The sequence below is a fragment of the Cryptomeria japonica genome, chromosome 8 (assembly GCF_030272615.1).
Source record: "Cryptomeria japonica chromosome 8, Sugi_1.0, whole genome shotgun sequence".
Taxonomy (NCBI): Eukaryota; Viridiplantae; Streptophyta; class Pinopsida; order Cupressales; family Cupressaceae; genus Cryptomeria; species Cryptomeria japonica.
The window spans coordinates 433,076,752-433,102,240 of NC_081412.1; positions in this window are offsets into that span (position 1 = coordinate 433,076,752).

Consider the following 25,489-nt stretch of genomic DNA (forward strand, 5'->3'; position numbering starts at 1 on the left):
AGGTTGCTGAAATCTTTTTATTCTTCTGCCGAGAGTGATTGGGCTAAATGAATGATATGTGGTGTCTCTTGACTCCCAATGTTCACTGGCTGAGTTGGTTTGATCAATATGGAAGATCTCTCCTGGAAGTGACTTGGCAATATATCAAGTATCTCACATTCAAGTGACTCAGAGAGGTTTTCACCTTTAGGTACGTCCTTTATTTTCTCATTTTTAGAGTCTGACACCGCCATAATGTGGTTTTCGCCATCAAATCTTTTATTCTTATTTTTCTTGTTTTTGCGACTAAGATACTTGATATCCGCTTTAGTCATGTTCTCATTCTGTTCCCTGGTGGAAGAGCACATGGGTTCAACTGCATTGAGATAGTAGGATAATGTATAGTCATTAGCCTACTATACATTAGCCTAACAAAAACCTGTATCTGTAATACAGGTTTTTGTTAGGCTAATATTGCTTATAATCTAAATCAATCTCTTAAAGTTAATCAGTTTCATCGCTTTTCATAAAGCTAATTATTCGTTTAAACTCAATCAAGGGTTTAAAGAGTATCTTTAATCACACTCAATCTAAGCATGTGTTTAGTATTCGTTGCTTTGGATCAAGCTGAACAGTTTATCTTCATCGTGTCTTGATAAATCAAGTTCAAGATCAATTTTTATCATCACTCACTATGTCTAGATCAATCAAGTTCTAGATCAGTAAGATCCACTTCTTGATCAATCAAGTTCAAGTTTGGTATCTTTTGTTTTCTATCGTTCCTAAGTTCAATCAAGTTCGGGAACGGTATCGCTTTAATCAGACTTCATTCAGCTTCGTCGCTTTGAATCAAGCTATACACCTTGCTTTCATCTAGTTCGTGATCAATCAAGTTCAGAACTGGCATCTCCTAGACATCAACTATTCTTTGAACCAATGCGCTGCTCGCACAGTACCCTCCCCCTATTCCAAAAATTCTAAGCTAAAACTTCATTTCCCCCCTTCCCAGGCGCATGCGCTGATCTATTCAGCACTCACGCCAAAACCATGATGCTCGTGCCAATCGGCAGGCACTCGCACCAATAGAGACTCCTACCCTGCTCAAGCCCCCATTTTCGGACCAGTCGATGCGAGCGCCCACGTAACCCCTTGGGTGCCCGCATTGAAATGTGAGCACTCGCGCTAAAGTGTGAGCAACCTTGCTAATCCCCCCCATTCCCCCAAAAAAACCTATATATTGGTTGGTTGTAGAGGTCAGGAGAGAATTTTTGGTCATGGAAGTAATGATTTGGTCTGATAGATGTAGGTGGATATGGGGTTGTTGGCTTCGAGAGAGCATTGGCCTACCACAATGAGCCTATATTGTGAGTTAGGTTATGATGAGTTGGAGGTGCTAGCTGCGTTGGGATTACATTATGTAGGCAAGTGGCCGAGGATACAAGTGCATACTACTATGATGACGACACTAGTGGAGTGGTGGGATAGTCAGTATAACACCTTCTATTTGCCAACTGGAGAGGCCATAGTTACTCTTTTGGATGTTTGGAGGATCTTGAAGATCCCCGTCCATGGTATTATCCCCGAGTATCAGTTAGATGCAGCTAATTTTTATCTTTGGGAGGTGTTCGAGTATGAGACTCCACCGATGTTGGATAGGAGCAGGATGCATTTGGGTCAGGCAATGGGTGTTTGGCGGATTCCTCAGCTGGTTTTGGTTATTTGTGGATTCCTTAGTGGGTAGATCATTCTGCATTTGGGCAGACATGGATTTCCTCTGGGATGGAGTAAGTTTTTATACTTCATGGTTCATGATGGCCAGCAGTATGTGTGGGGCACAATGATGCTAGCCCAGTTATACCATAATATGCATCTAGTGGTCTATAGGGAGTACGCCAGTTTATCTGCAAGAGTCACACTTCTACACATCTGGGTGTGGGAGTATATTGCAGTTACTCAGCCCCTGGGGGTACAGGACAGGAGGCCCCAACAACCATTTGTGGATACGTACAGGGGATTGCTACACTATACACAGACAGCATTCGTATGGTTCTGGCAGAGGATTTTGGATGAGCTGACACAGTTTACATGGAGGCCATTTTTGGGATGTGAGAGGTGGAGAGCTGACTAGTAGTTGCATTGGGCAGGAGTGGAGATGTGGATATTTGGGAGGTCTGTATATATTATGGAGTACTATGCCCCATTCAGGGTGGCCAGACAGCTTGGACAAATACAGGACATAGTGGGGGATATTCTGGTGTATCCTTGGATTACACAGGAGGTCAGATATTGGGGCCCAACAGCGAGTCCCTTGGAGGGAAAGACGAGCTTCCAGACAGCATTTCACTTGGTCTGGGATGAGCGGATGGGGGCGGGGGAGGATCCAGGCACCACAGGTGGATATAGGAGCTGGTGGGAGGGGCACTTGCCAGTGCGGCTCACCATTCATGAGGTTTTCGAGGATGAGGAGTTGCAGCCAGTGGTAGATTAGGTGGTTGGTGGGGAGAATGATGGCCTGGGAGAGAGAGTTGTGGTTGGCACAGGGCGTGGTGCAGATAGACAGCAGAGGAGAGTCTAGGTGGTATGGAGGAGGGATCTAGAGGAGGGAGAGGGAGAGGGAGAGGATTCCCCAGTACGAGAGGTTGCGGAGACCACGGTTGGTGAGGGAGAGGATGTTGTACATATGGATATTCCTAAGGCACAGGTGGAGGAGAGGGGAGGATTGACACAGGCTAATTTTGATCGTTTACAGTAGGAGCGGGATACTTACCGAGGGAGGCTTCATTCTATTGAGAATGAGCTACAAGTAGAGAGGGCTCATAGGGAGAGCATGGAGGCAGAGGTGGAGCAGTTGACATGGGAGATATCCGATTTGATGGAGAGCCTCCATACTACGAGGACAAAGGTGGATGCCTTAAGGGAGGAGAGGGAGGAGTCAGAGAGGATGCTGGAGGAGGCCCAAATAGGGACAACCATTGCAGCGCTTCAAGATGTTATTTGTCAACAGGATGTCGAGCTAGTAAGGCTTGAGGCCAGGGTACAAAGGGTAGAGGCAGATGTGACATGGCTGCAAGGGGAGAGGGATGCAGCTCGCCAGGCGTTGGTTCCTGCAGGGCTTGGGCAGATATATGCCGATATTATGCAGCAATGGATAGGGTGAAGAGGGGAGCTTGAGAGGTAGAGTATTATAGGGGTCTATATCACAGAGTGGTGCTTACAAGATAGCAAGCAGCCTCGTACACTGAGAGTGTGTGATCTCACAGGACCCAAATTCAATGGCCATCACAGAGTCAACAGACAGGGGGATCAATGGGTTTTCAGCCACCAAGAGGGGGGGAGGTAGGAGGATTAGGTGGAGGGGGTACAGCAGAGGGGGGTGGAGAGACGGGAGGGGAGAGTTAGCTCCTTTTGACTAGTGTATCATATTTTTGACCCTTCGAGGCAATAATTGTATTATGATAGACATATTTACCTCTTTATATATATACATGATTTGGTGATAATGGATGATGTGTGTACCTTTTATTATGATAGATTCTCTTTGTTTTTCTTGTGATGCGATGTATGAATGAAATTATGGATATGTTGTACTAACCTATTTGTGATGCAGTGTGGATGATTATACATGTATGTTTATGATCTATTGCTGACATGTTTTTGGAAGAAGGATGAGTGATATATGCTTTTTGATATGTATATATGCAAATGTGTGATGGATATGTATATGTAAAATTATTTGTGATGCAATCTAAATAAGAGTAATGTTATATGGATGAATTAATGTCTTTTATTTCTGTGATGAAATCTAAGTGCAACCTATGTGATAAATGTTTGTGGAAAAATGACTATCTAAATGAGTAGTGTAATGGAATAGGTAATGCAATCTATATGATGTGAATGAATGATACAAAGAGGAAATATTCCAATAATAACACAATGATCTTAGATAGAAAAATAGAAGAATATGGGATAAACGGGAAATGGAGGAAACTGAGGACTCAATGGGATTATTGGATTTAGGATTTTATGGAATGGTGGTGAAATTTGTGCACAAAAATGTGGAGAGCGAACCTAGTTTGATATTGCCTTGGGTGACTTCCACCACTAATTATAGAAATCAGGATGCCACAAGAAACCCAAGGTGTGGACTGACTCTCAGACAAACGAGAATTCCTTACACATAGCTATGCAAGTGTTGAGAAACACTTAATACAAAGTTGTGGGTACGTGCAAGGAAACCCTCAAACACACTGATACTTCTTGTACACGAGAAGGTATGTGTTGATAAACACTAGTACTAGGTCACCGGTTTATACAAGAGAGATCCAAAACATGTCATGCTATGAAAATATGCCCCAATATGCACCTATTTTAAACATACTTGGATATGGAAAATCCAGGCAATCATAGATAGATGTCATCTTAAGGCAAAAGATGCAAGTCTAAATGAAAAATCCAAGAAATCAAACAAGTCACTCACTCATGACCAACTGATACCTCTTGCCAAGAATAGGATTAGGGTGGAGGATTAGGTTGCCAGGAAAGGGAAGGATTCATCCCTGGGGAAAAGTGGACTTTTGGATTGGACAAGTTATCATATGGTTTTGAAGATTGACTTGCGGACTTAGGACTGTTCTCAAGACTTCTTGAAGCTCACACAGAGGCACAGAAGCTCAATTTGATGGGACATTCCTTATTCATGACTCAGGCGAAGACTCATCATCATCCGCGTGTTTTATTGGGAGGCAGAAGGGAAGGAATGTTGTGAATGGGTGGACTGAATGGAGGGTGTTTGTAGCATCAACCTAATAGACAATGGATCCGGTTATTTACCTTGGCGCCTGCATAGAGGTTTTCACCAAGGTACTTGTCCATAGTGCCACAAAATGGTTTTCACTGATGGACAAATTGTTTTATTTTTTTGTTTTTTTTTTGTTTTTTTTTTGTTTTTCTTTTTCTGATTTTTTGAAAAAAAATTGTGTCACAAGGCACTTGTTTGCCAGGTTTTCACCAAAGTGACGATTTTTTTTCAAGATCTTTTTCTCATTTTTTTGTATTTTTCTTGATTTTTTTATGTTTTTTATTTTTTTGACAATTTAAGACTTTCTAAGGACTAGGCATAAAATCTTTTGAGGTGCATGATATTCATTGGATCATCCAAAGGATCGCCTTCAGGAGTAGCCAACTGATAAGCTCCTGATCCATATTTTGTTGTAATTACATATGGGCTGAGCTAATTAGGCTCAAACTTGCCTTTCTTTTCTCTTTCTTGTAGATTTTTCTGATTCTCCATGAGGACAAGATCACCAATTTGAAATTCTCGGGTTCTGACTTTTTTGTGATAACTCATGTGCAAACAATTTTGATATACCCAGAGATGATTCAAGGTCTTGAGGCGCCTTTCATCTAACAATTCTAGCTCTTGTAAGCAGGTAAATCTGTATTCTTCATCTGGTAGGATATTTTGCAGTGACACCCTTAGAGAGGGGATCTCAATCTCAAGGGGAAAGATAGCTTCGGAGCCAAAGACCAGGGAATAAGGGGTGGCGCCTGTGGGGGTGCGGATGGAGGTGCGGTAGGCCCACAAAGTGGGATGGAGTTGGAGGTGCCAATCACGACCAGCTTCATTGACTATCTTTTTGAGGAATTTGATTAGGGTTTTATTAGAAGCCTCAGCTTGACCATTGCCTTGGGGGTAATATGGGGTGGAGAAGCGATGTTGGATGTTGAATTTTTGGCACAGTTCTTTAACATCTTGGTTTTTAAATTGTCTACCATTATCTGTGATGATAGCTTTTGGAATGCCATATTGACAGATCAGGTAGTTTAGGATGAATTTGGATATCTGCTTACTAGTGGTAAAAGTAAGAGGGATAGCCTCTACCCACTTGGTGAAATACTCAGTGGCGGTGATAATGAATTTATGTCCGTTGGAGGATGAAGGGTGGATTTTCCCAAGGAGATCAAACCTCCACTATGAGAAGGGCCATGGTGTAATGAATGGTTGCAATTCTTGTGATGGTGCATGAATCTTGTCACCATGTTACTGGCAAGGGATGCATTTCTTCACATAGTTATATGCATCAACTTCCATTTTAGGCCAATAATATCCTATTCTCATAAGCTTTTTAGCCAAGGTGAGCCCACTTGAGTGTGCCCCATAGATGCCCTTGTGTACTTCGTGTACTACCCATTCCACCTCTTGTTTGTTTAAACACCTTAGGAAGGAACCATCAAATGCCTTCTAAATAGGGTGTCTCCAAGGATGGTGTAACGAGCACATCAGTGAATGAATGTTTATTGTTGGGTTTTGGTGAGATGTGGGGGAATGGTGTTGTCTTTTAGGAAAGCGAAGGTTTCTTGGTACCAAGGGGACTCGGGACCAACGAGCACACACAGCATTTCAAATTCTGGTAGGCCATATGCCGGTATAAATAGTTGCTCAACCAAGAACTCACACTTCTGACTGTGTGTTGGCATCTGAAGGAGGGAGCCAATGGTGGCCATTGCATCTGCAACCCTGTTGTTTGTTCGTGGGACTTGATAAAACTTTATTGTCATGAAGTGTTGCTTAAGATCTTCAACCATGGTATGGTAGGGAAGGAGTTTATCATCTTTTGTCTAGTACTCATCATTGACTTGTTTTATGACAAGTTGGGAATCACCATGGACTTGTAATTCCTTTATTTTCCAGTGGATAGCCAAGCACAAACCTATGATGAGTGCCTTGTATTTTGTGATGTTGTTGGTACATGCAAAAGCTATCTTGTATGACTTTGGGATGCCATCTCCTTGAGGTGTGATCAATAATATTCCTGCCGCTGATCCATTTTAGGTGCAAGAGCCATCAAAGTACAATCGCCATGTGGAGGATGTGGTAACTGTCATAATGAATTCATCTAGTAATTCTATGAGAATAGGATGGTCACCTGGAAGTGGAGCATCCGCCAACTAGTTTGCAATGACTTGTCCCTTGATTGTCTTTCTATCCACATATTCAATGTCAAACTCACTTAAGAGCATGACCCATTTAGCGATTCTGCCAGTGAGAGCAGCTTTTGATAAGAGATATTTAAGTGGATCAATCTTAGCAATTAGTTTTGTTTTGTTGTTCAGCATATAGTGTCGGAGCTTCTGTGTGCTAAACACCAATGCCAAACATGCTCTTTCAATGGGGGTATAATTGAGTTCATACCCTACTAGTGTCTGACTGATGTAGTAAATGGCATGTTCCTTCCCTTGATCATCTATTTGTGTCAGCAACACCCCCAATGCCACTGCGGTAGCACATATGTACAAAATAAAGGGTTTTCCAGGAGTAGGATTCATAAGCACTGGGGTGATGCCAGATATTTTTTTAGTTTCTCAAAGGCCTTTTGACATAAGCAGTCCCATTTGAATTTTGTGTCTTTGCGCAATAGGTGTGCAAATGGATGGCACTTATCTGCTAGTTGTGAAATAAAACATCTAACAGATTGGAGTTTTCCCTAGAGACTGTGCAGCTATCTGAGAGTTTTTAGTGGAGGCATTTCCATGATAGCTTTACCTTTGCAGGATCGACCTCGATGCCTCTGCAGGAAACAATGAATCCTAATAATTTTCCTGATGTGACCCCAAACACACACTTCTTAGGATTCAAGCGCAGTTTGTATTTTTTCAATCTTTCAAAGATCTGCTTTAGAATAGGGATGTGTTCTTGTCTTGTCTTGTATTTGCCTAGCAAATCATCCACATAGTCCTCCATAATTTTATGCAAGAGTTCATGAAAAATTATTGTCATGGCACATTGATATGTAGCTCCAGCATTTTTGAGGCCAAAAGGCATGACCCGGTAACAAAAAGTCCCCCATGGTGTTGTGAATGCAGTTTTATGTTGATCCTCATCTGCAATCCTAATTTGGTTGTATCCAAAAAATCCATCCATAAGCGACAGCATCTCATGTCCTGTTGTAAGGTCCACAAACATATCTATATTGGGGAGCGGGAAATCATCTTTAGGACAATCTCTATTTAGATCTCGGAAATCTATGCAGATGCGGATGCCCCCAGCGGGTTTGCTGATAGGTACAATGTTGGAGACCCATTCAACGTAGTCTATTGGTTTGATGAATTTTGCGTCTAATATCTTTTGGAGTTTCGCCTTGACCAGGAGTGCAATATGGGGGTGCATTTTGTGCAATTTTTGTTTTACAGGTTTTGCATCTAGGTGGACGGCAAGATTGTGAACTACCAAGGCAGGATCCAACCCAAGCATATCAGTGTAGGACCATGCAAAATTGATTTTTACCTCTGTAAGGAAGTTGATGAAATCTTGTTTCTCTTTTTATGTGAGGGACTTGGCAATGAGCACATTTTTCAGAGTGACTTTGGTGCCCATGTTGATGTTGTTTGTTTCTTCTATCAGCAAATTTGATCTATCCTATGGAAGGTAACCAATGGTAGGGAGGTCAAGTCCCTCATCGTCAAGTGCCTTTTCCAGGTTTTCACTTTCAGATACGCCCTTTGTTTTTGTTTTTTTCTCATCCAAAGGTGCCTTAGAGAGGTTTTCACCTAGGGAATCATGTTCTTTACTTTGATTATATTTTTTGCAACTAAGGGCATTGACCTGACTACCAAAGTATCCCTTTTCATGTAGTTGAATACCCTCTATTTTGTTACAATCTTCTAGATTTCGCATGGTTAGGAGAGTAATGAGAGCATTATCATCAGTGCAGATGTCTAAAGTGGGTTTATCTCATTGGCCCCAGTCTATGAGTTCAGGATGCACAAGATGTAACTCATGTGAAGGGGGAGTGGTTATGGGGGTGATGGTATTGACGTGAGAGTCAAAGAAGATATCATTTTCGTATTCATAAGGCATTTCATGGAACTCCTCTTCGTCGGCGCTTTCGATATCCAAAGAAGGACTAGAAGGGACACCAACGATAGTAATCATAGGCACCAAGGTGTACCCCAAGCCTCTGTTGTACTCGTAGGAGATAGGATTTATGGGTGATTTTCTTCCTTTCTCCTCTGGTCCCAAGCCGTGTTCTTTGTAACCCATTTTTTTGACTATAGCTAATGCTTTTAGGTACATCTTTTTGGATATTTTTGCTAGATCTTCATCTCCTTCCCGGTATAACCATGAAGAGACATCTGCATCAAGGATCTGTTAGGCCCAATATGGAAAGCTAATGTACTAAGAGGGGAGGGGTGAATCAGTACTTCAAATCCTTTCTTCAACAATAACTTTACTGTTAAGCATAAACCAAAAACTACTGTAACATAACATAAAGCTAAAACAAATAAATAACAATCATACATGATTCACTCCATAACACATATATTTTGGTTACGCAGAAACTCTTGGTTAGAGAGAAAAATTGTGGTGGGGATGGCACCCACAACTTCACTACTGCAATAATAAAGGTTGCTCGGTTAGAGATACATGTTTAGCTATTTCTGATAGCTTACCCTGTTAGGAGTATCAAGATCATTAGATCTACCTTGCTAAAGGATTTTACAACACTTATTCTATCCATCCTGATCTTGTGCTCTCCATTCCTGAGTTCCAATTGTTGAGCCATGAGCTTTTGTAACTTTGTATAGAAATGTTGAATAGAATTTGGCTCAGTGGTCAACTGATTTGAGAGATCGGTGATCTCTTTCTCAATCACTTCTGTTTTATTTTTGATATCTTTAATGAATAAAGAGAATGTATAGAGTTTCTAAAATAAATAAAGAATATGCTTGAGTTGAGGGGACAACTCAGCAATAAATTTGACTAGTTTTACTTTTCCAATAGCAATAGCTTTCTGTACCTCTTCAATCATTTTTGTAGTGAGCTCTTTGTCCTTCAATTTGCTCAAATATTCAAATGCATCTACTCCAGATGTCTCTATTTTAGTTAGGAGTTCATCTAGTTGAATATGGATGGCTGCATCTTTTGTCACTATAGCTTCAGGTAGCATATCTGTTAATAGTGCTTTCACCTTCTGAAGTACTTTGTTTTTCTTTTGAATAGCCATTTGTTTTTCCTATTCTGCTTTGGCTTTGCATAGTTCACCAAATTCAGTGAGTGCTTGCCCTTTTAATTTGGATATGTCTATATTTGGCAACACTACTGGTTTTGACAAATCTAATTTGAAACTATGCTTTTTCATCTTCTTTTCTTTGCCTTTCACTGCTTGAACTAACACAATGGCTTGGGAGGCTTGTTGACCCTCGATAGGTTGCTCGGTAGAGACAACACTTTTGTTGGTTCTTGTAGCCTCTGTTGTGTTTTTCAGTGCTTTTTTGCTTGGGGTCTCGGTGGTAATAGTTTCTGTGCTTGCAGGTGCTTGAGAAGTTTGTTCCCTGATGGCCTGAGAAGTAGCTTCTCCTTCTGTAGACTTGTGATCCTCAGTTCCTTGTTCAGTATCTTGAGGGGCCTCAGTTGAAACAGGCTAAGTGACTGGAGGATAGGGCTGAACTTGTTCCAAAACTGACTTACTGGATACCAGTTTGGCATATGCATTCCCTTCTATCATTTCCTATTCTTGTGCCTCGGTGTCGATGATATCCACATCAATTTGTATAGTGTCAACAGGGTCTTTCTTGGTGATATCAGGATCTTGCTCGGTGACATCAACTATTTCAACTTCAAATTGCTCACCAGCATTCTTGATTCGAAAGATTTCCTGCCATTTTTCTTTGGTCTTATTCTCTACATCCAAGTAAAGGCCATTCATCAATTTCAAGGTTCTTTGCTTGACTAGGAAGTTTGTGTGGCAATTTTTCAGATGTTCATTGATCTCATCTACCGACATGTCTAGAAAGAGATGTACCAAACTTCTTTCTCTCATCTGTTTCTCTAATTCCATGGCATACTTCCACCTGTTATCAATATGCAAATATAATTCATCTGGAAGAGATTTAGATACTTCCAATGGGACCAATTAGAATTTCAGAAGTGTGCAGATTACGGCTTCTTCTATTTGTCTCTTTTCATCATCAGATCTGGATTCATACTTAACATATCTGAAAGCTCCAAATCCACCATATTGCTTCAGATTAGCACAAAAATTATCAACACTGTGTACATCTACCTTTTTACTCTTGACAATTTGAAATTTGTTTTTGTCTTCAGATTCGGTGTCACTCAACTCTTTAGTCAAAATGAGTCTCCGAGTAGATTTCTTATAAGTTTTTGTTACTTTGGGTGCGGCAACATTCTTTGGTTTCTTACTCGGTGACACTGTAGATGATCTTGTGTTTGGGCGCTTCACTAAAGGAGTCGGTGATACCTTTGATGTATCTTGTTTCTTCCTTTTCAAAACTTTCCCTTTAGGAAAATCGGTTCTCAATGTAATAGTTGTCTCTTGGGCTTCAGATTCCTCCTCAGTGATGACTACAGTGCCCTTGACAGGTGTGGAGGAAGAACCTTCTCCAAATTTTTTCGATAATGCCTTGATCATTTTTGTTGCTTTCCTTGTAGCCTTGGGTACTACAATACTCATCTTGACTTTCTCTTTAACTTCTTCATATGTACCATATCTCAGCTCGATAGCATGCCTTGGTAATGTAAGAAAAGCATCTATCTATTATGATGTAATGTCAAAATCAATCTCATAATCCATAGGTGGAAAAGATTGAGTTCTTGGTTCCACAACATTAACATAGCAATGGTTGATGTCTACTTCAAAGCATATATCATCCTTGTATTTCTCTACTAACTGGGGTGGAATTATATACCTGTTATGCTTCTTTTCTTGAAACTTGCTAAAGTAATCATCCATAATATCATTAAAGTTATCACCTAGCCATTTGATGAAGTCATTGATTTGATGGGTGATTGGTCGGTGTAGCTCCCAAACTACATTACCGATTGATGGAAAGAATTTCTCAAAATAGAAAAACATGCATACCAAAAGTGATCCAAACTTCAGTGTATTAGCCGAGTTGTTCTTCTTCAGCTTCCTTATGGTGTTTAGATTCTCAAACAAGTTTTTCAACAATACTTCACAAAGATCAATCTTCATTCCTTTCTTCACAATTTTATATGCTAAATCGACTGCTACATAGGGTACACTGTTTTCCCTTGCCGATTGGAAGAAACAATAACCTATGACTCTAATGGCAAAATTTAGCTCTGCATATGTCACATTGTTTAATTTCAGTCCTCTGCAATCAGATTCAACTCCGATTAAAGTGATCAATTCCTTCTGTGATTTCATTTTCTGAGCTCGACCATGATCAAAAATAGGGTAACCGGTGATCAAATGAATGATTTCCTTGGTGATTTTAAATGGTTTCTCCTCTAACCACATGAAATCATCATGAACTCTGCTCAGAACAAACTTGACCCACTGGGGTTTGAAGACACGGGGATAGGTTAGGGTTTAGGTCAATCCCTTGATTTTAATGTGTTCATACTTGCTATCCAATTTCCCATCAGTACACAATTCATCATATGTGTCCTTGATCTCAACATGACCTAGTTCCTCAACACGACACTTAGTGAAGAATCTAACATCCTCAACTAATAAAACCTTATCCGGAATGAGTGAAAATGCAGTTTTATCATCCGGTTCAGATGCTACTTTGGAAGTTAGAGAGTATTTCGGCGAGGGCTTTTCAATGTTCTCAACAACAACGGGCTTCTGGATCTTGGGTGCCATTGCAAATTTTGGATAATCACTTAATAAAAGATCCTTAGGGTTTGAAAACTTTAACCAACAAACGCTTTCACTTAGTAAATATAAAACAGATAATCAAACTGATATTTCCCGGTAGCTAGCTTTTAGAAATGCTTGAGATTGATGTGTAAATACCTTGAATTTCGCTTCGGAGGAGGTTTGATCACCTTTGAATCACTTTGCTCTGCTCTCTTGAAAACTTGGTAAGTATAAAATGATCGCGTAAAATCTTTAAGTACACAATATACCTTATCGGGCTTTGTGCAGTTAGGTCAAAAACATTAAATGCACTCGATACCACTTCCTTTTTATGCTTTTACCAAGTAGCTAGACTTCCTGTATTTACCGACTAGATAGGCTTTTTGTATTTACCGACTTGACAGGCTTCCTGAAGACTAGATAAAATTTCAAATTTCCTAATTGCATCTTTAGTTATGCAGATTTTGAATTAAGTACATGATAAAATAGGAACTGTTAAGATTTAACTTTTGAGAAAATGCAGTCCCTTCATACCTTTACCGATCAATTTGGAATAGGTGCACCTAACTTGGTAGGTAAGGTGCTTTCTTCATTTGACACAAATTCCTTCTTTTTCCAAATCATCTATAATTTGCCTTTTATTTCCTTAGTGTCTCCTCTAGGTTGATCTCTGCAATCTCTAGCCAAGTGTCCAACTTTGTGACAATGAAAACATGCCATACCAAGATTTCTCCATGATCTTCGGTTGTTCATTCCAAACCTTATAAAGTAGTTGGAACTTATATGTCCATATCTTCCACAACATTCACACCATATCCTTGTATTGTAATCCCATGGTACTGTAGAATACTGTCGGTTAGGATCTATGTGAGTTCGGTAACCTCTAGTATTTGTTCGATGTGCGGACCACATATAGTTCTTTTGCTTAAACCAACACTTCTCGGTACTATGTCCATATCTATTGCAATTTTTACAAAATCCTTTGAATTTTGCCTTCTAATAATTGCTAGCAGACTTTGTCCTACATTGGTTAGATGTGTGACCATATTTATTGCAATTGTGACAATAACCATTAGACTTTGTGACATTCGGTTGCTTACCTTTTCAGATTTGGCACATATTAGCAGTATGTCCTTGTTTTCCATAGTAGTTGCAAATAGGCTTCTTTCCTTTGATGTTCTTCTTGTTTCTAGCTTGCTTTGATGATTCTCCTCTCTCGGTAGTGTGGATTCCCTTCTCGGTAGAGTCTTTTTCTTTGTAACTGAGTCTTGCAAATTTGTTGGGTTTTTTTGTATTTAGTTGCTCATCCAACATCTTTGATGCTTCATAACTCTTTTTCAGTGTTTCTTTGGATTTCCTCTCTATTTCAAGTTCAACGGTCAATCTTGATAGTTCAAGTTTTAATGTTTGATTCTCATCGTCTTTCAGATTTGCTTCATGATGTGCATAACCCAATTGATCTAACAGATTTTGTTGAATCCTAGTCAACCTTGTGATTTCATCATTCTTTTCAGATAATAATGCTTCAAGCTATTGTTTTTCTCTTTCTAGATCTCTTGCTTTATCTTCGGTTGTCCTCAATGCATCAAGGTTTTCAGTCATCTATGTGCTGAAATGTTCATGTCCTCTTTTCATTGCTTTTAGCTAATCAGTCAGTGCTTTGTTCTTTTCTTTCAGTTCTCCAATCATCTCTTCAGTCTCTTTTGATATACTATTCTCAGATGATGTCTCAATTTGTTCCACTAACTCTTGAGAGTCCTGCAAATCATCAGACAATCTTCTTCTAAATTTCAATGATTTTTGCATTTGTCTTTGCATGTCTGCAATCACTTGATTAGCATGATCCAACTCTTCTTGCAAATACACAATTCTCTGAGATTGTTTATAGCCTTCCATTGATAAGATCTTTTTCTTTAGGCTGTTAAACCCTTTTCCAAGATTCAAGCTCTGATACCAATTGTTAGGCCCAATATGGAAAGCTAATGTACTCAGAGGGGAGGGGTGAATCAGTACTTCAAATCCTTTTTTCAACAATAACTTTACTATTAAGCATAAACCAAAAACTGTTGTAGCATAACATAAAGCTAAAACAAATAAATAACAATCATACATGATTCACTCCATAACACATATATTTTAGTTACGCAGAAACTCTTAGTTAGAGAGAAAAATTGCGGTGGGGATGGCACCCACAACTTCACTACTGCAATAATAAAGGTTGCTCAGTTAGAGCTACATGTTTAGCTATTTCTGATAGCTTTCCTTGTTAGGAGTATCAAGATCGTTAGATCTACCTTGCTAAAGGATTTTACAACACTTATTCTAAATGTTGCACCTAGTTAAAGGCTTTACAATTTATAGACTTTGTTAGAGTCTTTTACCCTGTTAAAGGTTTCTCTTACAACTCAAAATATTACAATAAAATCTTTACAAATATCTGCAACTTTACATCTGAAATGTTATAGCAGATTCTATGTGCTCAAAATGAGATTACCTTGCTTATAGCATACCTTGGTAATCCATAAAGTAACTCGGTAAACCCTTCTGTTTACTCTATTCCTTGACTGTTCTCTGAAATCATTCTTGGTGACCTCTGTGTCTCTAATAGTCACAATACTCAGTGCTTCCTTATCTATTGCACATGTCTTGCTTCATACACCTCTACTTTTTTATCCTTAATTCATGTTGTATAAATAGATCTCTTATGTCAGTGATCTAGTTCATTGCTTTGATCTTACAAGCATGATTTATCGAATGAATAACCATACAAAATATTTCATTGGATAGATGACCTCAAAATCATACAAAATCTTTAAGTGCAATTTCCAATGTAATAACGGTTCTTTGTTCCTCAATCTTGTAACATGTTTCCACACGTGTCTAGGTTCAATAATTCTGGTAACATGTTTCACTCGGTGTATATCAACTTGGTGTATCATTATTGTTGCTCGGTAGACATAGAGTGATACTCGATAGACAGCTCCGTGTATACTAGGCTCTATGACTACTTTCTTCTATAACCGATTGCTCTATGCTTACCAACTAAATATTTTGGTAGTAGTAACCGACTAGAGTATATAGAAAGACTTTGGATATAAAACTAATGGCAACTTTGTAAGTAGTAACAGGATCTCCTCATCAAGTGGGCCTCATTGCTAGAAGGTGGTATTTTGGCATTGCATGATTGGTTTCAGGTCTTTCTTGAGCTCTTTTGGTTTGCCAAATGACTTAGGAGATAAGGGGAGGTTGCCTATTAATTAAGACATCTTCCAATTTGTATTCTCCACAGCCATTGTCCAAGATCTTGATTTGTGTATCTGGTTGGGATGAGGTGGAGGCAACATTTGATGTGTCGGATGAAGGTGTTGGCGAGGGTCTATTTAGTGGGCAATGATATTGATGTTTGCCCTCTAAGAGTTTGGAATATTGAAAAGGTTGTGGATCACCTTTGATAGTGATCTCTCTTCCATTGAAGGGGAATTTTATGCATTGGTGATAGGTGGAGGGTACAGCCTATAAGGAATGAATCCATGGTCGACCGAGGAGAATGTTGTAGGGGAGATCAAGATCTAGTACTTGGCAGGGGGGTTCAATTTTTATAGGGCCCACTTGAAGAGGTAAGGTGATCATGCCCTTTGAAACTCTTTCCGCATCATCATATGCTTTTATTGTGATCCTTCCTAATGTCTCTACCAAGTCCTCAGAAAGTCCCAATTATTTTATTAACTTGTATGTACATAGATTAAGTTCGGATCCACCATCTATCAAAATATGTTTGACCTTGTGCTTTTGGATAAGGGCTTCAATGTGAAAAGGTTTGTTGTGGTCTTCATCTGCAGGAGCATCTTTGGAGGTAAATACAAGGTGTTGTTGGGCAACAAGGTTTCCAATGAGAACTTGGAATTGGGTAGCATTGATATTATTAGGGACACGGGATGACTCAAGGAGGGCTTGTTCCAAAATTTCTTTATGTACAGGGGAAGTCTTGAGAAGTTATAGAATGGAAATTTGTGCAGGGGTCTTCCCAAGTTGGTCAAGGAGGTCATATCAGCGGGTGGAAGACATGGGTGGGGGGTTTGGTGGGGGAGGAACTTCTTGGACTATGACTTTACCTCAGCGTGTGGTTACATTGCAGTCATTTTGGGGATGGGGGGTGGAAGGCATGGCACCTTGAATGACTATCCTAGCAGGGTTTGGTTTGCTTTGGGAAGGGGGAGGATTAACTCCTTGGATAGTTATGACATTAACATGGTTGTCTGCGGACTCAATGCGACCTACTAAAGAGTCAAAGTCAGTTATGTGATTAGTGTAGTTATAACTTACTACCTTAGATGATGAGCCTTTTCCTTTATCATGCTTCGGGAAGGGTTCCTAGTACATTTTAAGTTTGTCATTGTTATTACCAGTTTTTGCATTTGCTACTTCAATCTCACCCCTATCAATGATATCTTGTATGTATATTTTTAGGTTCATGCATTTTCGTGTATCATGTCCCTTGATATGATGATACTCACAATATTCGTTCTCATTGTACCACCTAGGTTTGGGTTGATTGGGGTCAAATGAGCGAGTGATTGGAAAAACCACTGCACCTGCTTGGACAAGTTTTTGAAACACCATTTCAATAGGCTCAGCAAGAGGAGTGAAGTCTCTTGGAGTCTTGTTACTTGATCGAGGTAGTTGTCCCTAGACTGAGACATTTTTGTGAGGTTTTTGGGATTGATTTTGATTGTTTTGATTATTGAATTTATGATTATTGGTGGTGGATTTTGGGGGAGTAGCCATAGTTTGGACCCGCTTTGCATCAGTTACACCATTGTTGACCATATTTTTGTTTTTAGATCAGAACTTTGGTTTGTCATTATGGTAAGAGGAAGAACTTTGTGTCAATTTTTGGTAATGTTTCAAGCTTCCTTCCTCCAATAAGGCACATTCAAGGGCGAGGCCCTTATTGGTCAACTTTTGGAAGGATTTGATACATTGAGACATCAGTGGTCTTGAAAGTTCGAGTACCAAGTTCTTTTGAAATAATTTGATTTGATGTTGTTTTGGCATGTCCCATTAGAATTTCTTGATAAGATGTCGCCACCTTTGCAAGAAGTTGGCGAAAGTCTCTCCAGGCCTTTGCTTTGTGTTGCGCAGGTCCATCATCGAAACGTCATTAGCCTTGTTGTAGGCATAGTGAGCTACAAATTTCTCTGCCAAATCTGGAAAGGAGACAATGGAACTTCGTGGTAGAGATGAGAACCATGCTAGGGCATCTCCTGTGAGACTCTTGGGAAAGTGTCTACGAAGGTATAGGTCACTATAGGAGACTTCTTGACATAAGATGTGAAATTCCCAGACATGGTCGTGGGGGTCTCCTTTGCCTTCATACTTGGTGAATTTAGGGATCTCAATCCTAGGGGGTAGGGTGCAACTGATATAGACGGGTCATAAGGACAAGGACAAGATTCCTGAAATGAGTAAGGTTTCCTCTTATTAGTCCCTTCTTTCATGTCCTTGATGATATTTTTCATGTCTTGAATTTCCTTAATGAGGTCTTGTTGTGGATTTTGATAATGATGAATTGTATTTTCCCCAAGAATTGGATGAGTCAAGGAAGGTGCACCACCACCAATGTATTGAAATGATGAGGAGGTGGGAACGTGATATGTGATGACCGATGTCGTGGGGATTTGAGTGATAGTTGGTTGCAGTCCGCAAACTATTGTGATGGGATTGAATATGACTTGGATAAAATTTTCAACATTGTTGATAGGAAGCAAATATTGTGGAATAGAAATATATGGCTGAATGGAAGAAGATGGTATAGAAGTATGTTGGAGAATAGATGAGATCGAATTTGATAGTGGTATAGATGTTAAGGAGGAAGGAGGTGGGATGGAGACCACGGGGGGAGGTTTCATGAGTGGCATTGATTGAGTTTGGATGATTGGTGGGGATGCAATTGATTGAGTTTGAATAACAGGTGCAACATTTTGTGAGGGAGTGAGGTCTCCTTGTGGTTGTTGGCCAAGAGTAGACCTATCGAATTCAGATGGAATTTGAGCTCCATTTTCAAGGAGGGTCTTTAGAAGTGTAGGATTGTGTTGGATGAACTTTTCAATCATCTCTTGGTTACAAGAGTCCACTAGGAAAGTTTTCACTTCCAGAGAGAGTTCATCTTGGCTAACCATATTAGGATTTTGGATTTGATCTTGGTTGCTAGGTTGCCCGCTTTGTGTAAGATCTTGTGCGGGATCTTCATATAGGACACTAATGTCTGGCATGCCATATTGTTGTTCAGCCATCTTTTTCTTTTGAGATCGAATCATGACCATACACGAATGACCTTAGAAAAGCTTGGAGGGAGAAAGTTTTTTATGAAAGGACTTAGCAAGATTTTTGTGGAATCTTAGGATTTTGTCTTTGATGACAAGGGATTTTGCTGATTGGTGAGGTTATTGGATTAGAACCCGGATTTGATTAGGATTTGACACCTTTTTCCTTGGTTGAGGATTTTAGGTGGTGGATGAAACCACAAGCAAGGTAATGACCAAGTTGGGTAGGATTTAGACCTTGGAATGATGATTAAAAAGCCTCTTTTCCACCAAGGGTTGACTAATGACCCTAAGCAAAGCAAAGGCATAAGTTAAGAGTCTTGATCGACTCAAAAGGATGAGGCAAAAGATACTTGGAGATGATTCTTCTTCAAGCACAAAAAGCCAATTGATTAATGATGAGGTCTAAATGGAACTTCAAAAGGCATGCAACCTTAATGTGAGGTTAAATTGGATTGAAGGATGATTGGATTTGGATTTTAAGAATTGATTTGATAGTGGAGGGAGATTGATTTGATGTGCTAAGTCTTTAGGAAATTGAGAATGATTGATTGAGGAGGTATGATAGTGATGACTAGAAGAAACTTGATGACTAGGTTATTCTTGCAATGAACATGACTCAATAGATGATTGGTTCGGATGGCAAGTTGTATGAAGGCACACGACCACCCTGATTTTGACGATAGTTGGTGTTAAAGGAAAAACCTAAACCTTGATGGAGAGCATGAACTCTTAGTTCATCACTAGCATCAAACTCATTACTATGACCATGGACGTAATCGTGGTAATGATGCAAGAATGTCCTATGTTTGAGCAAGAGTTTACGGTTGGTATACCAAAATTTCTGATGCCTAAGGAGTTGTGCTTGTGTGAGCTTCTTTTTCTTGATAGGTTGGTGAATTGACTTCTTAGGATGTTTATACAACTTGGGCTTATGAAACATGAGATGGACGGAGTTTTGATGTAATTTTAGACTTTGTGTGGGTAATGACTTGGATAATTATTTGTGTTTGGACAAGTATTTTTTTGCAAAGTGTTTGAGGATAATGATGTGTTTTTAGTCTACTCTTGGCGAGTATGTATCAAACAAAGAAAACACAATGATCAAATGTATTTTAACTCAAAGACACTCATGCTCATATACAACACTCTTAAGGCTAGCAAGGATAATAGTCATTGGATCCCAATTGGTTTCCCAGCTACGCTTACCCAGAGCGGACACTTAGATGCTTCACCCCACTGGCTCCTCTCCATGGAACTCACTTCTCCGAGGCAGCCAAGCATCAATTCCCATGAAAACTCCTCATGGCGAACTTTGTGTCTCTACTAAGGGCCATAAAAATATGGGCAGCTTCGGAGGTCCGACCTCCTGCACCAATGACTAGAAGGTTTTTGGCCACTATGCACAAGGTGTTTAGTATGGCTTCCCATTAGGAGCTACCCTTCATAGTTGTGCAAGCATAATTGAGGCCTATAGCCCAACGAAGCACCAAGAATTTAGCAGTCACGCAAGTGTGATTGAGATCTTTAGGATCCTACTAAGCACCCAATGTGAGAGTGAACTCTCATATAGCCCCACCCAATGAGCCTTTTGTAGTCAATGGCCTATTTATTATAGTGAGTTGGGAACCCCAGGTTCAGGTGTACTCACTTGGATCATTCCCCTCTTACCTTCTCAAAGATCAAGTTGGGAGGGAAAACCCGATAAGGGTAAGCATGCAATCAAACAAGAAAAGGTTGGAGGGTCTGGATTTCTGATCGTCTAGCTAGACGAGAGCATACTCTCCTACCTTTACGCTTTTCTCAAAACACATAAAATAATGATTCATTCACCCTTTAATTAACATCTAGGTGCCTAGTTAAAAAAAAGAAGCACAATGTTTGGTTGGGTCTCTTAGGCAACTTGCAAAAAAGTGGATTAGTAGTTTTTTCTGCTTTTTTAAAGTCTTGGACGGTCGATTAAAACTACAAAACTAAAAAAAGAAATTAGTACCCACTGCACTGCACATACAACGCACGCGCTGAAGTGCAGTCAGTCACGCTGAAGCGCATGCGCATGCGCTGAAACGTCTGCGTACGCACTACAGTAAATAAAAATAATTAAAAAAAGATAAAATCAACATAGAGCGCATAGGAGTTTTATACCTGTCTATCGCGTTGATCTAAAACGGTCGCGCTAAAATGCTTGGGCTCGCGCAGAAATGCCTGCACTCGCACTAAAATCTTGAAAATAGAGATCGAACAAGTTAGCGGGTAAAATTTTCAAAATTGAAATGGGGTTAAGAGAGAGAATTTTGTAAAAACGGTCACGTTGATTGGAAATCGCTCGCGCCAAAACGCCTGGGCTCGCGCTAATGTACCTGTATAGGCGTTAAAAAGGCAGACAGAAAGCAAAAAAAAATTAAATTTAAACAGGACAGGAAAAGATTTTGAATGTTTTAAAGCAATCGCGCTAATGCGTTTGCGCTCGTGTTGATGCACCTACGAATGCGTCAAAACAGTTTTTCTTTCGCGTTGAACCCAAGTCGCTCATGCTGATTTGTAGTCTCTCACGCTATTCTAGAATCTACATTTCACAACTCACAAAAATGTTAGTTTTTAGGGACGTCGGTCCCACCAGGCATGCCAAAATGAAGATGGTGAAAATGAGAGTGAGGTGATTTAGATAGTAAACATGCAAATCAAACATGAAAACACATGAAATCAAAAGACATAACTCAAATCACATGAAAACATAAATAAGATGCATGTACCTCACAACCTTTTTACCTTCTCCTTCAGATGGAGCTTAGATGGAGTTGAAGTGCGTACAATGTGCCTCCAAATGTATGTTGATTTGCTCCTTGCTTGCTTGATGTGGATGGCTCTCCAATATTGTGCACAAATGGATAAAAATGGATCTTGAGGAATGATATGGATGAGATGACTAAGTGTGGATGAGAGATGATTTTGGCATGGTAAGGATGCAATGGTGATTTTCTAGGCTCAAACTAATAGCATGAGCTTACTAAACTTGGAGACGATGAATGAAGGGATGGAGTCCTCAATTTATAGGAAAAGGAGAGGAAAAATGGATGGCTAGGATGGACCCAAGATGGAGGGCCAAGATTTCTTGTGAGCTCACACAAGGCCCAAGAGAGGGTGTGGAGACCAAGAGATATGCCATAAGGCTTTTCTTGTCTTCACACTCCTCAAGGTACATTGGGAAGACTTCCTAGTGTGTCTTGAGAAGAGCAAGGGATGGGACATTCCTTGAAGAATTAGGAGGAAGAATTTAAAATTCTTCAAAAAGGGATGATCATGGGGATTGGAGGAATAAGGAATTAAAAATTCTTTGGGAGATGAGATGCCTAGAGGAATGTGAGATTTTGAAAATCTCACATTCACCTAGGAAAAGAGCATTTAAGGATAGTAGTTGGATGGAAGGGACAAGGAGTTGACTTTGTGGCTAATCATGATGATTAGCTACTAGCAACTCATTAGGAGGGGGATTAGAGGAAAGGTTAGGTGGGATAAGTTTTGTAGGAGGATTTGACTAGGAGAGAGAATGAGTGGAGGGAATTAAAAATTAGAAGAATAAGGTTAAGTGAGTTTAGGGAATTTCTAGAAGAATTTATTAGATTAATGATGGATTGGGAAGATGATTTGTAGGAATCATTTAGGTTAACTAATTAATTTAAATTAATTAGCTAAGAGGAGAATTTGAGAAGATTTAATTTTTAGAAGAATAAAAAGAGGGGTTGATTTATTAAATAAATCAATCACATATTATAGTGACAATATTAATTGTAATTAATTAATATTGAGGAGAATTAGAATTTGCATAATTAATTAATAAATTAATTACGTGAGGAATTAAAAATAATTAAAATAATTATTTTTAAGTGTCTACATGTATATTTATACATATACATACATACATATATGTGTGTGTGTGTGTTAGGATAACTGGTGAACAACTGAGAGGTGGGGTGAATTAGTTGTTAACAGATAATGAAACTTTAAGCACACAAAACCTTTTACCAAAAAGAATTAACCAAATACTGGAATAACAAATATATCAATTAAGCACAAATATAAACCATAAACCAAATAGCATGCATCCACAACACATAACACCAAGATTTGTACGTGGAAAACCCGGTTAAGGGAAAAACCATGGTGGGAAGCCTACCCACAGTCAGATGATACTTCTGTAGTAAGTATGTGATTGCAATAAAGGGCCTACACATGCAAGAAGGCCAACAACCTAGAGCACACTGCTCATCACAAAGGAGCCTCACTGACTACAAAAGATATCTAGACTACAATCTGAAAATAAGAATGAACTGCAACAATAACATCTCATATGCCTGAGTACAGTTCTCATTAAGCTCAATGCCAGAGGTCTTAAACCTCTTACACACACCCAATTTGATTACCTATGATCAACCAAATCCTCTGCATATGATTACAACTTTATTTGCACACAGATAATCCCATAACCATAATCCCTTCCTATGATCTACAAAGAGATCTTACATCATATTTATACCAACCCGAGACCTAAACAATTAGGTTAGCCACCTAAAAGATAATAAGATAAATCTATTACATAAACCCACAAACCAATGATAAACCAAGTCGACCTAAGACCGAAGCAACATTATCCAAATAATAAATCCAACCAATAATGCATCAGGAGCATCCACCAACATGTTACATAAACTGGTCCATAACCTAGCAGAATAAGACCGAACCTAAAATAGGTCACCATAAGCCAAATGAAATACCACCAATCAATTGGAACATGAACATGATAACCATCAGCATACTGAAAACCCTCTAGAAGCCACACCAACACCACTTATCAAATTCATCAAAAGATCTTCAACAAAGCACTGATGGTAAAACCCTTATTGGAAACCAAAAAGCTTACTAGAACATATGATAGCTTTTGGATCACCAAATCTTGAACCAACTGAATGTGACATGCATCTGAACCACATGAATGACCGAACCAAACCAATTCCACCAATCAAAAAATATCCTCGGTATGTTCATCACAATCCAACCACTCTACTGGAATCTGATAGACAACCAAATAAGCTAGTGTTGACATCAATGACAAACATCAATGCAACACATAATCAGTTCCTCCAAAACACCAACAATATGTGTGTGTGTGTGTATATGTATATATATACATATATATTCATATGTATATATGTATATATGTACATGTATGTACATATATATATATATATGAATATGTATATATGTGTGTGTGTGTGTGTGTATTTTTTATATGTATATGTATATATATACATATATATACATACATACATACATACATACATACATACATACATACATACATACATACATACATACATATGCATATTCATATTCATATACATATACATATACATATACATATATAGATAGATATCATAGAGATTAAATTCATTCCAAACAAATATATTCAAACCAAAACATCACTAATTGACATAAGGTAACTTACCAATATACCCACTAATTTAACTCAACTCGACCAACTAAGATGTGAGTGTGTTATAGCTCAATAAGGCACATATATAAGATTACCGAACCAAGTTCTTCTCCTAAGTGATACTCTTCCTCCCTTCTGGAGGCATTTCCTGCATCCAAATTAGCACATTATAACAATAGTCAATTGTTATTAAAATATATATATACATCATATATTCCATCTTTGAATATTCATAACATCACTCTAATTCCATATTCATTCATCAAATTTCTAATCAAGATAAATATATTCAAAGCATATTCATGTGCTAAAGTATTTTAATTAAACCAAGTAACAATAAATAGTAATATCACTATGGGGTGTAACATGTCAAAATTTATTGCTTTATATAGGGATTTTGTTCTTGAGGATGCTCTTTTGGCAAAAAAAAAATCCTAGAACATTGAAAGAAACTTCCTTGGATTGGTTTTGCTCTTTGTCTAATAATTCAATTAACAATTTCTCTAAATTAATTAATCAACATTTACAAAATTTTATAAATAATATTGAACCAAAAGTTAGATTGTTTGATTGAGTGCACTGTAAACAAAGTGTAAAAGAGAAAGTGACTAATTTGATTGGTAGATATCAAACTTTGATCTCAAAAATTTCTTATCTCTTCTTGATGTTGATGTTCAAAAAGTTTTCATTGATAATTTACAACCACTTATTAAAGATTAAAAAAATTATGAAATTTGCATCATTCACACACTTGTGCATAACGCTTTGTGATTATCAACTTTTAATTAGTTAATATGAAGGATCTTCATCTATGACTCTAGTTGAAAAATCCAAACAGGGTCCCTAGAATTTCAAGGCTTTAAGACACAAAACAAGAACTTCATTAAGATAAATACTCATTCTTCTAATTGCATTGAAATTCAGGTTGTAGCTATAACACCTCCTATTGTAGCTCACTATTTCTAGATCAAAAAATTAAAATACATTTTCAAGTTGTTACATTCCATTATGCTTTAATTGTTAAACAATAACTTCATTAAGCTCCCCCCACCATCCATGTCATA